We start from the raw sequence: 11,325 nt of genomic DNA, 5'->3' as shown, positions 1-11,325 counted from the left end.
CAAGGTTTTAAGAGAAATTATTTCAAAGAGGATGAGAGAAATGAATGCCCTGAAATGAATTTGTTGCCTATGTCCTTATGTACCCAGGAATGGTTTGATATAGTGTATTTATTAGGCACACAGTGTCGTTATATACAGTCAAGTAACTCTGTTACTTTCAGTTGTTATGAAAATGCTGCACATGTCAAACATACCTTAAAAGAAATAGAACTTTGCATCTGACACTTTGTCATTGGTCTCTGTCTCTTTAAGAAACTCACTCTCATCATCATAACAATGCTTCTCCATGAAGCCGTTTACAATCATTCTTATGAGCAATGGGCTGAGAAGATGACTTGAGCATACTACCAGGGGTTTACTAATTGCTGCTGCCACTAGTCTGCAGGAGCTGAGTGGGAAAGACATGGGGGAGCGGTGCTCTGTGGGGCAGGAGCCTGACTGTGGACTGCAAGCATCAAGTCAGAATTCTGACATAAAAGTCAGAATCTTTTTTTCCCCACAGTTTAACTGCTGGAAACATATCCCAAATAGGTTTGCATCTGTAGTAAAAGATGCAAATAAAATTCACTTAAGTTTGTGTATGTGAGGAGATAAAAGGCAAAGGCTGTTGTAAATATTTTTGGCATGATGATAGGATTAGTACCACTGAAAAATAAACAAATTCTGACTTTTAAGTTTAAAGACAAAATTCTGAGGGAAAAAAGAGTCAGAATTCTTCCTCTTTTTCTCTCTCAGTGGTCCTAATCCTCTCCCATCAACGGTCCTCTCAGTCAGAATCAAAAGTCACAGCCCGGCGTGCAGCAGCGGATGACAGACCCTCCCTCTGACGCGCTCAAACTGCTCTGAGATCAGCCTGTGTTTGTCAGAGCGCAGCGGAGCGCGCGCAGCTCCGGACGCACCTGAGTGGTCCGCGCGGAGCAGTGTGACCACCACGACGGTCTCTCTCTCTCTCATACACACACACACACACACACATTCACACACCCACTCTCGTGGGACAACTGCCACGTCTCGTCCGATGGAGAGAGGGGCCGAACTCCCTCCGACGGGTCGTCGCTGATGCGGACTTCCAGATGATCAGTCTTTTCCTCACGCGCCTTCTGCTTAAAGCGGGACTTTCAGGAAGAACCGGAAGTCCGGAGAGCTCCGCGTGAAATCTTCGCTACGATGTCCCACACCGTCTGCGTGGAAAACTTAAAGGCATGCTGCGTGGCGAAAGGCGCGTTCGTGCGAGCAAGCCGGAGCAGATGGACTCCCGCCCCACAGCACACCTGGTGAGTCTTGTTGGCTTAGACCCAGCAGAACTGTCGAAAGAGTTTGGAATCATAAGGTAGTCTATATTTGAATATATAGTCATTGTTCGCAATATGACAAAAAGTTCCCAGAGGTGCCGCTCTTTGTAACAGCCATCTTCCTCTCTGTTGTGTCCGTCTCTCCATTTAGTGCTTTGTCAAAAATTATTACATTGTTTCTCTTCTTTTTGGTTTGCCGTATATATTCCACTAGAGCAGAGGTCTGCAACCCGCTGCTCTTGTTAGGCTAAAATAATAACCAACAGTGTTTTTTTATGAACATAAATTCCATTATAGAATAACAATAAAAATATTTGGTCGAGTTTTCTCGTCATTAGGTTGGAAACTGCGCATGTTTCACAAATTTCCTGAAATATGTACAAGTTTTATATTTTGCTTTATTTTAAAATCTAAATTGAGAAAGAAATAAAATTGTACTTTTTTTTTAAAAGACAATAAATTTCCCATTTCAAAAATTAGAATCAAAAATTACAAGTTGTCTTTTGTTCAAAAGGTAACATTTTCAGCTCTGCGTGTGTTTTATTTAGCTGAACTAAGGGCAGAAATGGGCAGAGTTGAGTTTTGAGTCTTAGGTTTTTAACTCTCCCCTAAAAAACGGCTAAAGTACTTAATATCTGTTGGTAAGACAACAAAAGAGGGAAGAAATAACTAAATAATGAATATTTGAGAAAAAAATCAAGTGAAAATTTTTCGTTTTGGGTTTAATTCTACATCAAAAATGATTTAAAAATACAACAAACCTCAATCAGATTTAATTCACAACAATATCAATCTGAAATAGAACGATTCTATTAATAGTTCAATGTGGAAAGACTCAGACGGAGAAAAAGGAACAATTAAAAGGTTTAATGACAGAAATGAATATCAGTTCTTTGGTGCTCGGACCCCTGCAGCTGATTTGAGCTGAGATTTGATGTGAACTCGATGAACATCCTGATAACTGATTAGGGATTCTCTCCCCCGGGGCCCGACACTGGTGGTGGAGGAGGTTGGGAAAGGATGCTATCCTGGAGAGCTGAAGGATGTGGGTGGAGAAGGGGCGGTGGAGGGTTGAACGCAGCTGGGAACCGGCTGACGGCTTGGGTGTGGATCCTTTATGCAGAGCTTGATTGATGATTGGACTCGCCGGGTGAGGTCCAGCGCTGAGGTTGGAGATGAGCATGACGCCGATGGGCGAACGGAGGGGATGGAGTCTTCCAGCTTGAACTTTCGCTATTAGCTCCATGTCATTTTCCATGCTTTCAAATCCAACACAAAGTTTTATTCTTTATTCTTTTATGCTTTATAGAAGTTTCAGCAACAGCCAGGCAGTGAACTGACAAAAAAAGTTGAATGAATATGAGGCCAAATGCTTAAATTAATATCCAGAATAAAACATAAAGGATGTGGAATTAAGTGAAGAAACGGCAGAGACAGATATGAACAGCATAAAGACATTAAAAAGCTGACATTCTGAGCCAATAAAATCACTATAAACATCAGTCAAATACCCAAAGATGAAACATGGACTTCTTGCTGCTGCCTGCTTAGCAACTTTGTTGCTCGTTTAGTGAGAATTTGGAAGCATTTAGCGGAAGGGACAAGGAACAAATCTGGTTCGTTTTCCTGCATTTTTGGAGACATAATGCATCTCTGTAGTCTTGATCTGTTTAGAGTTTATTAGTTTTACATGTTGTGAGTTCTGTAGGGTTTAAATAATCTAAAGGAGGCTTCAGAAATCCTAACAAAGAACATAAGCGTGAACAAATGTTCTTAAGAACATTCGGATACGGTTTTAATCATAAAGTGCTTTTTAAAACTCTCCTCTGTAATGCTATCTATCACTCCTACATTACTGCACAATTAAGTCCATCCTCCCCCATTTCTGACACTAAACAGGCATTTTATTCGGTCCATTTCCTCCTCCTGCCTGGCTCCCTCTCTGCCGTCTGATTGACACGTAGCGTCAGAGTCGGAGCGCAGGTTTAATTTTCAATTACGGATTGTCATAGAGCTCAGGAAACTTCAGAAGAGCCCTAATGATGCGAGGCGTTGAGAGAGACAGAGGGTGAAGTTAAGACAGTCTTTTCCCCGGGGGAGTGGGCTGACTTTGTGTGGAAGCTGTTCTCTAAAAAGTTCATGATGAGTTTATGGTGGAACTGGTAAAATATGAAGTTAGGGAAGTCAAGTGAGTTTATTTCTAAATGTATTTTTCCACAGTGTCGCACTATAGAAAGAAGCCACAGCGTGAAGAAAGTGGGACTGAAATGATTGATCGTGATAAATTGATTAGTGAATTAATCAGCAATTAATTTAGTCGCATATTAATTAACTGGAGGACACAGTCCTCCAGTTAAATGTGCAAACAATTTACACATTTTACATGATAAAAAAACCTTCTTTTTATTTAAATATGTTACCCAAAACTCGTCAAGTTGCCTTATTTTAGCTCCACCGGGTTCAAATTCTGTTAAAAGAAAAAAAGGTCCTATTAAGCACCTTTTGCTGTTCAGTTATTAATAGTCAGCAAATCTTCCCAACCCCACACTGATGCTCAGTTAAGCAGAAAGGGCTGAGGTTTTCACATGTTGATGTCAGAAGGATATTTTTTAAAAACTCCAGATTCATCCTGCAGTACAAATGACCAAGCCCTCACTAAAGGGATGCTGCATTTTATGCAATAAAACGTTTATTTTCTTATTTTAGAAAGGAATTGAATCACTGATTTCCATATTTTAATGTATTTCTAATATTAAATAAAAAATCTTAAGTCGTTAAATGAAAAGAATCTGCATTATGTGGGAGATTATTTTCATCCGATTGATCGATTAATTAATTAATCGGATAACTTGCCGTCCTTAAAGAAAGTAGAAACACAGCGGTCAATTTAGAATCTGAAACTTTTAATTTGACCAGCCCTTACTGGGTCAGAAACCCAAATATCAGACCCCTTCCCCATCTTCAGTGCTATCAGAGAGTGCTAACAGCAACACTCTTCAGTGTGGTTGTGGTTACTCAGGAAAGATGACCCCAGATTGGCTGTTTTCAGTGTTACTGAAAACATTTAATACACATAAAATGTATAAAATGGTATTTCAATGCTTGATGCTGCAGGAGATAACAGGCAGGTTGAACTGTTACTGCAAAAATAATATTTTCACTTGTTAGTAATATAACCTGCAGATAAATATGGGACTTTAGGTCAGGATCTACATTCTCTACTGATTATACGTAGACACTTCTGTTTACAGTTAGGAATGCTATCTATGCTAATGTTTAAAGTGTCACTCTGTAACAATTTGTTTCTTTTATTCAGAACAGTAAAATGTAGTCTTTCAATTCTCAGCTTTTCTGTTCTGTCACACACACAGTGTGACGTTGCCTCTGCTCCTGCTGACCCCAAACGCAGCAAAGCTACAATCCATTTTGAATTCTTTCATTGACAAATCTTAAAGAGAATTGGCTGCAATCAATATTGGCAGAGCAGGGGGGTACAACAATCATAAATCAGAAATTGATAAAAACAAAAACATTCTGATCGGTGTCTCTCTAAAACAACCTGGGAATCAAGAAGGGAATGTGAGATGATCAGCAGCAGCAGAACTGAGACAGACAGCCTTGGATGCAAACGTGCCTGCAGAGAGAGAGTCAGACACAGAGATCACAAGAGAGCTGGCATAAAGTGAAGGACACATATAGTGGCATAAATGCACTGGAAAGAAAAAAAAGATAGAAGCAAATGGCTCAGTTCATGCAGAGTTGTTTCCCAGGAGCCTTGGCCTGAAGGAAAAGTTTAACGTTGTACATTTCGTCTCAGATTAGAAGAAGTCAAAACAGAAAGAGGGCTGGAGATGCATACAACACAGGAATAATAGAGCATACAGTGCAAAATGCCTCTAAAGCTGCTCAAAACATGAAGTATCACCTTTATGCATGACTCAGCAACATGATGCTGTTATTAAAAACCTGAGTGTGCAGGTTATATGCAGAAGCCTGCCTCTGCATTATTTTTTTACTAAGCCAGTTCATTTATGACAATATCAGGACAGTATTATCCTTTATGTCAGCATAAACCGGAAAACTCTGAAATCAGATCGAGTGGATTTAGTGCTGCTTGAAACTTTGCAAACCCGTTGGAGGAACATTGCAGGTTTCCAATCATCTAATTTATATAATCAGAATGATGGAGAATAAATATCACTGCTCACACATGTAGTAGCTTGAAGTGAAAAGATAAAAGCAGTTAACAACAAACAAAATATTAAAAATACTTACGGTAAACCTGTGTCAATGTTCCGACTAGCTGAGTGAATGAGCAAGTTGACGATTCCAGTGCAGATAAACTGACTGATTTCCTCCATGGTGTGTTTCTACCACCAAACCTCAATGGCGTTGGAGACACAAAATATTATAGTGGATACGCAAAAAATGTTGTTTTTTTTATTTCTGATTTTGGTATAGATTTGAGTAAATGTTACTTGAGGGGAGCTGTGTGTGTGAGAGAGGAATCACTAGCTTAAATGATGACAAAATGATTTTGGAGTTTATTGCTGGGTTTCAGACACGTGACCCAGATGAGATGCACAATTCAGATGGAGGTCTGGAAGTGGATTTCTCCAGTTCAAAGCAAAGCAAAATGGATCACAATGAGTAGCTAATACCCTAAGCAGGTTAGAAGAGACGAGGCATCTCAAAAAAATATGTGTCTTATAATCTTGAGGATTTACCCGGTGTCGAGGCAATCCACTTAACTGTCAATTTAAACAATGTGATCGTTACCTGTTATAAAGTGGTGCTGCAAACTCTGGCATTGTTAGTTTTTACCACCTGTTTTTACCCATCGATTGTTGATCCACTTTTCTCCTCTTTTTTTGGTAAGTTTTTTTTTTTTTATTAACTCCCTTGTGACCAACTACCTTCAAAACACAAAAATAATGTTCATCTTTCTATTAGAACGGGTGGAACAACCGTACAGGACTCGGACTTTAGGCATTTTGATGCTGGATCAACAGAAATAAATGGGCTGCATTTACTTGCCCTCCATCTGCATTGGGTGACGTCGATGCTACGTCATCTGAAACCCAACAATAAACGTGTATTAGTGATTTGTGTTGTTAGTGGAGCTAGCATTGCTGAAACAGTAGCCTCAATTTGTATTCCTTAGAAGATGTCACCATCTTTACTCAGAAACGACCAAAACGCCGCCAGCGTCTGCAAACAAGAATGACAAGAATGAGCAAACTAATCCAGGATACAAAAATAACCATAAAATAACTGGATTTCAACTTGGAAACACTGATACAGAGAGAAAGTAGGTATTAAAAAGTTTGGTAACACTTTATTTGAAGGGGGTTGAATAAGACTGTCATGACACTGTCATAAACATGACATAACACATGTCATGAACATGAATAAGCCTTCATGAATATTTATGACTTGTCATAAATATTCATGAAGGCTTTTTCATGTTCAAGACAGGTGTTTATGACAGTGTCATGTCAGTCTTATTCAACCCCCTTCAAATAAAGTGTTACCAAAAGTTTATTTGAATTTGACAAGTAAAACTCTCTGGTGGTCAAACCCCGTCAGATAGAAGGAGGCGTGCGATGAGGTGATAGACGGTGCAGGCGAGATGAAGAGAGGCGATATGAAGAGAGTCTTCCATTTGAATTTACGCCAAGCCTTGTTATTTCCATTCTAAGTAACTTTTTTTTATATAGTATTATGAAAGAATAACCAACTGTATAAAAGTGAACTTTTTATGAAGTTGCTTATTGAACATAGTTCTGCTATCTGCCAGCTTGGATGAAATGACTTGGCTTGTGGTTCAGAAAACACCAAGAGATCTGCTGTGAATACATAAGAAGAGGATATCTTTCAGTCTGGATACTTGAAATACTGTCAATGTTGCCATCTGAGTTTAAAGTCTGGTAGATCACAGTTCAGCCAACATGTCGATACAACCACTGGCAGCCCCCACTGTCTCCAGTCTTGCAATTAAGAATCCATCCGGAGACACTCGCTTGTGCCTGGATTGAAAATGTTCCTATCAGTGTCTTACCATTACAGTTATTCAGACTGATGTTGCGTAGGATCCTGGGTGATACCAGGTACTGCTTTCTTCCTTCTTTTCTCAACTTTGTGCTCCTTTCTGATGGCAGCAGATGACAGCTCCTCTCCCCCTCTGTCGGCTTTTTTTTGCTTTCATTGGAAGAAGCAGAAGAAAAAGCAGGTAAACAACATGGGAGAGTCATTGCGCTTGTTGCAGCAACAGGAGGAGGAAACATTGCCAAATAGCTAGAGGCACACAGTGGGCTGGATTGTTCAGCAGGCACGGTTCTGCTGTCACACACTTTGTTTTTGGTGTAAGATAGAAGTCAAATGGCTCAAGTCCAAGTGAGGTCATGAGTCGGATTGAGTGTAAAGTCATTTAATCTCAATTCCAAGTGATGCAACTCGAGTCCACACTTCTCTAGTTTGTCTGCCTAGAAAGTCCGGTTTGTTTGGGGAGGAGTGTAATCGAACTTTGATGCGGACCAAAAAAGTGAACTCTGGTATGCTTAAAAACATCGCTCTTGGTTCTGTTGAAGTGAACTCTGGTGTGGTGTGAATGCATATGTGGATGCCACGTGGACTAGAGACCACTCTGTGAAATGTAGCACAGGGGATTCTGGGTAAATACAACCAAAACAAACGTGAGAGTCTACCGCTAGCAGTAGAAATGGCTTGTGGTCTTTTACCAAAGACAAAAGAGAAATCCTATAACCACTAAAATCTGTCGCTACACCCAGTTTTGCTTACATTCCGTTGCATTCGTGTCTTCTTCAGAGGTTTTTGTGTCATTTCCTTCAGTGGTTCTTGGCGCAGCGCCCTCACAGGCGAGGAGGTAAACAGCTTTGTCAAAGGTTTCAGTTTGTTTGACAGCGCAGTGTGAAAGCTGAAAATATACTGGATGTTGCAATTTTGGTCCCCAATCAAGCCGAGTCCACTGGACAACCAGGTGTGAAGACACCGTAAGAGAAGAGAAACTGCACATCAGCCTTGGAACTCGTCACATGAAACTTCCCTGGCCTGACAGCTCCTCTGTGGAAGTAGCCACACGTATTATTGAAACTCCTCACCTTCTCTTTGTTCCTGCAGAAAGCCGTTCCGCTTGGACACATGGCTGGACGTATTCCAAGTCTGCGTTCTGTTCAGCGGCTCCACTTTGCACAGAGGTGGTGCTGCATTGTTGGGCTTTCAGAGTACATTAATAACGAGCTTTGGGTTAAAGATTGTCAACCCATTTGGCACATTTATAATTCATACAAGAGAAGCCGGCTGTGCTGCTTTTCCATTTCCAGCTATGAACATCGGATGTCGAATCAATAATCCAGCTACTTTCTGAACATAACCATCAGCCACTGTGACTCATTATGAAACGGTGAGCCTCTGTCGTTAATATGTATGGCTTAATAAGCTGTACATGTTAAACATCATTATTCTGTGAAACATACTCTGTTAATTCATACTATGACATTTTCAATCTTTCTAGATTACAAGACACATTTCTATTGCCTCATTTCCTGCCATGGTTTTGGAGGCAAAGGACTTAAATGCCCTAATATATGTGGAGTGGAGTATGAATAAAAAGGAACGGCCTGAAGAGACCAGTCAGAAAGGTAATGGTTCAGTGTCATTTAGGTTCTCGTTGTACGAGTCCTTCAGGCCTCTTGCAGAGATGAAGATGGAGTGGATGTGGGAGGGCATCAGTGGTTTGCAGATTGCTGATTTATGCAAAGAGTCATGCAAATTTGGTTTGCATGAGCAACTGGTGGCAAAAGAACAATGCCGCATCTAAAGTGTCCCCTGAGCTGCAGGTACAGGATCATGTATAATAAAGTAGAGAAAAAGAAAAAGAGGGAAACTTTGGGTTTTATATTCTATCTGACTCTGTCGTCACGTAGTTCCACATAAACCAAACACACAAGTCAACTGAAAACGCGAAAAACAAGTGGCTATGTAACTTATAGGGAACTTGTGCAAATTTCTATAATCAGAAGCAGTTTGCATATTAAAAAGACACATCCAGAGATCTTCTGACATAAAAAAAATTTACTCTAAACAATACCTAAATGCCGACTGTAAAGTCTTACAAAAGTCAAACATAAAAAGTACAATTAAAATAAATATATATGTTTTGCACTTCAGTTGTTTTGTCCTAATTAAAGCATCCAAAGTCTGTTGACTATTTTTCCATGACTTGTCATTTTGTTGTCTTTGTTGTTGGTGTGTAAACCAGTAAAGACAGGCAGCGCTTACAGAGATCCAGTGAATAACAAAAAGACGTATGACCTCAGTCTCTACACTGTAAAAGCAAAAAATCTTACCCTATAGTGATGGTCTAGTTTCTGGTGCAAATATCTTAGTACACATGAAATAAGACATTTAGAAATATCTTGTTGTTGGTATTATCAAGTGACTGGTGTTTATCAGCTTGATGACATGGTGAAGAAAAATACAAGACAATAATAAATGGAACTGGTTCTTTTGGGGGGCTAGGGAGAATCATAATTGCCAGATACATACAAACAAATTTAAAAACTTTGTTTCTAAAAATTAAATAAATGGAAACTTATAAAAAAATTTGTACACCATGGGGAATACCTTATTTTAAGATAAATCACAGCCACGCATATTCATGAAAACCCCTGAAAAGGTTTTAATTTTAAATTATGTTTGTTTGCACAACATTTCAAATATTTTAATGAATATACTTTTTTTTAAAATTCAATTTAGCTTGCTAAATTAAAAACACATTTCATTTTATAAGTGAAATAATCTACCAAGAGAAGTAGAACTTTTTAAAAAAATCCATATTAAGGAATTATTTACTAAAAAAAAAACTTGTTTAAAAAATGTATACTCTATTGTTGTTTGTCCTCTGCCTGTCAAATTGTTTATTTTTTAGATCAATGCCTGTCTGCATTGTTTGTTTTGAATGCACTAATTGGTGAATGAAAAAAGGCGAGTAAATAGACAAAAAAAAAAAATCATTGCTCATTTTTCACAACAAAACTGTCTCGTTTCCTGAAACAAGTTTTGTGGTTGATTGAAAACAAAAATCAATATCTGTGATTCATTTCTATAAACACTCTAAGTCATTTGAAAACATAGATATTCCCATGACCTAACAAGCCAACCTGACTCTTCATTTCTCTGTTTTGGGTTCGATTCAGTTTATTCCCACCTCAGGGCTGCCCATCATGCTCAATAAGCCGCTCCTGTCAAAAGCACTTTGCAGACTTGCTGTAAAGCTGGCGCTCCCTGAACCTCCGCCCCGGAGCAAAACGAGCCGTTTCCAAACGATCGGCCTCATGACAGAGGAGCAAACTCTGAGGACGGCTCTGGGTCTGATGGCTCTGGGTTCGGAGGAGCAGGTTTCTGTCTTCATTTGTTGTGATGACGTGTGGGGCCTCGTTAAATCTGTTCGCCCAGCCCTCCACTACCTCAGGTTAACACCCAGTTCTTAAGCCTTTTCGCTGATCTAATCTGGATTGTGGTACGATTTATAAATATTATAGCGGTTGGCTTTCAAAGAAAAGACGTCCTCCAAAACGTTTGATTAGATTCTAAGGGATCCTTTTTGAGGAGATAAGATGTGCAGCATGTAATCAGCGATAGATGCCAGCATTGAGATTCAGCGAGAGCATTTGTGGAAGAGGAAGTTAGAGATTAACATTTCTCCGTTAAAACCTTGCAGAGGCAGACAATCATACTTTGAAAGAAAATTCACCTTTCTTTACAAATGTTTTGGAAGATCACAGGTAATATTTCCACTCAGAAAGACAAAGAACTCATTTTGTTATTCATGAACAAAATAGCCCTGGCCCTGCCTTTAAATATATATGAGATATATATGAGGGAAAATCATTTTTAAAAAGAGGCTGGCTCTGGTTTGTGTTGTTACTGTGATTTTTACTTCTTACTTTTTCTTTTTTTAATATTGCTTTTGGGCCTGAAACTTAAAGCTTTAATCGATTTTTTTTTTTTT

General features: G+C 39.3%; 1 protein-coding gene across 2 annotated transcripts in view; it reads left to right on the top strand.

The window, feature by feature from the left end:
* Positions 1 to 780: 780 nt before the first annotated feature.
* kcng2 (potassium voltage-gated channel, subfamily G, member 2) overlaps positions 781 to 11,325 on the top strand; it is a 42,461-nt gene continuing 31,916 nt past the window's right edge. For both annotated transcript variants that reach the window (XR_001424610.1, XM_015029479.1), the window contains exon 1: positions 781 to 1,274. The gene's annotated coding sequence lies outside the window, so the exon portion shown is untranslated. The remainder of the gene's footprint in view (positions 1,275 to 11,325) is intronic.

The sequence above is a fragment of the Poecilia latipinna genome, unplaced genomic scaffold (genome assembly GCF_001443285.1).
Source record: "Poecilia latipinna isolate Pla-1442-1.1 unplaced genomic scaffold, P_latipinna-1.0 Scaffold154, whole genome shotgun sequence".
Classification (NCBI taxonomy): Eukaryota; Metazoa; Chordata; class Actinopteri; order Cyprinodontiformes; family Poeciliidae; genus Poecilia; species Poecilia latipinna.
This window is presented reverse-complemented; position numbering and strand designations above follow the sequence as displayed.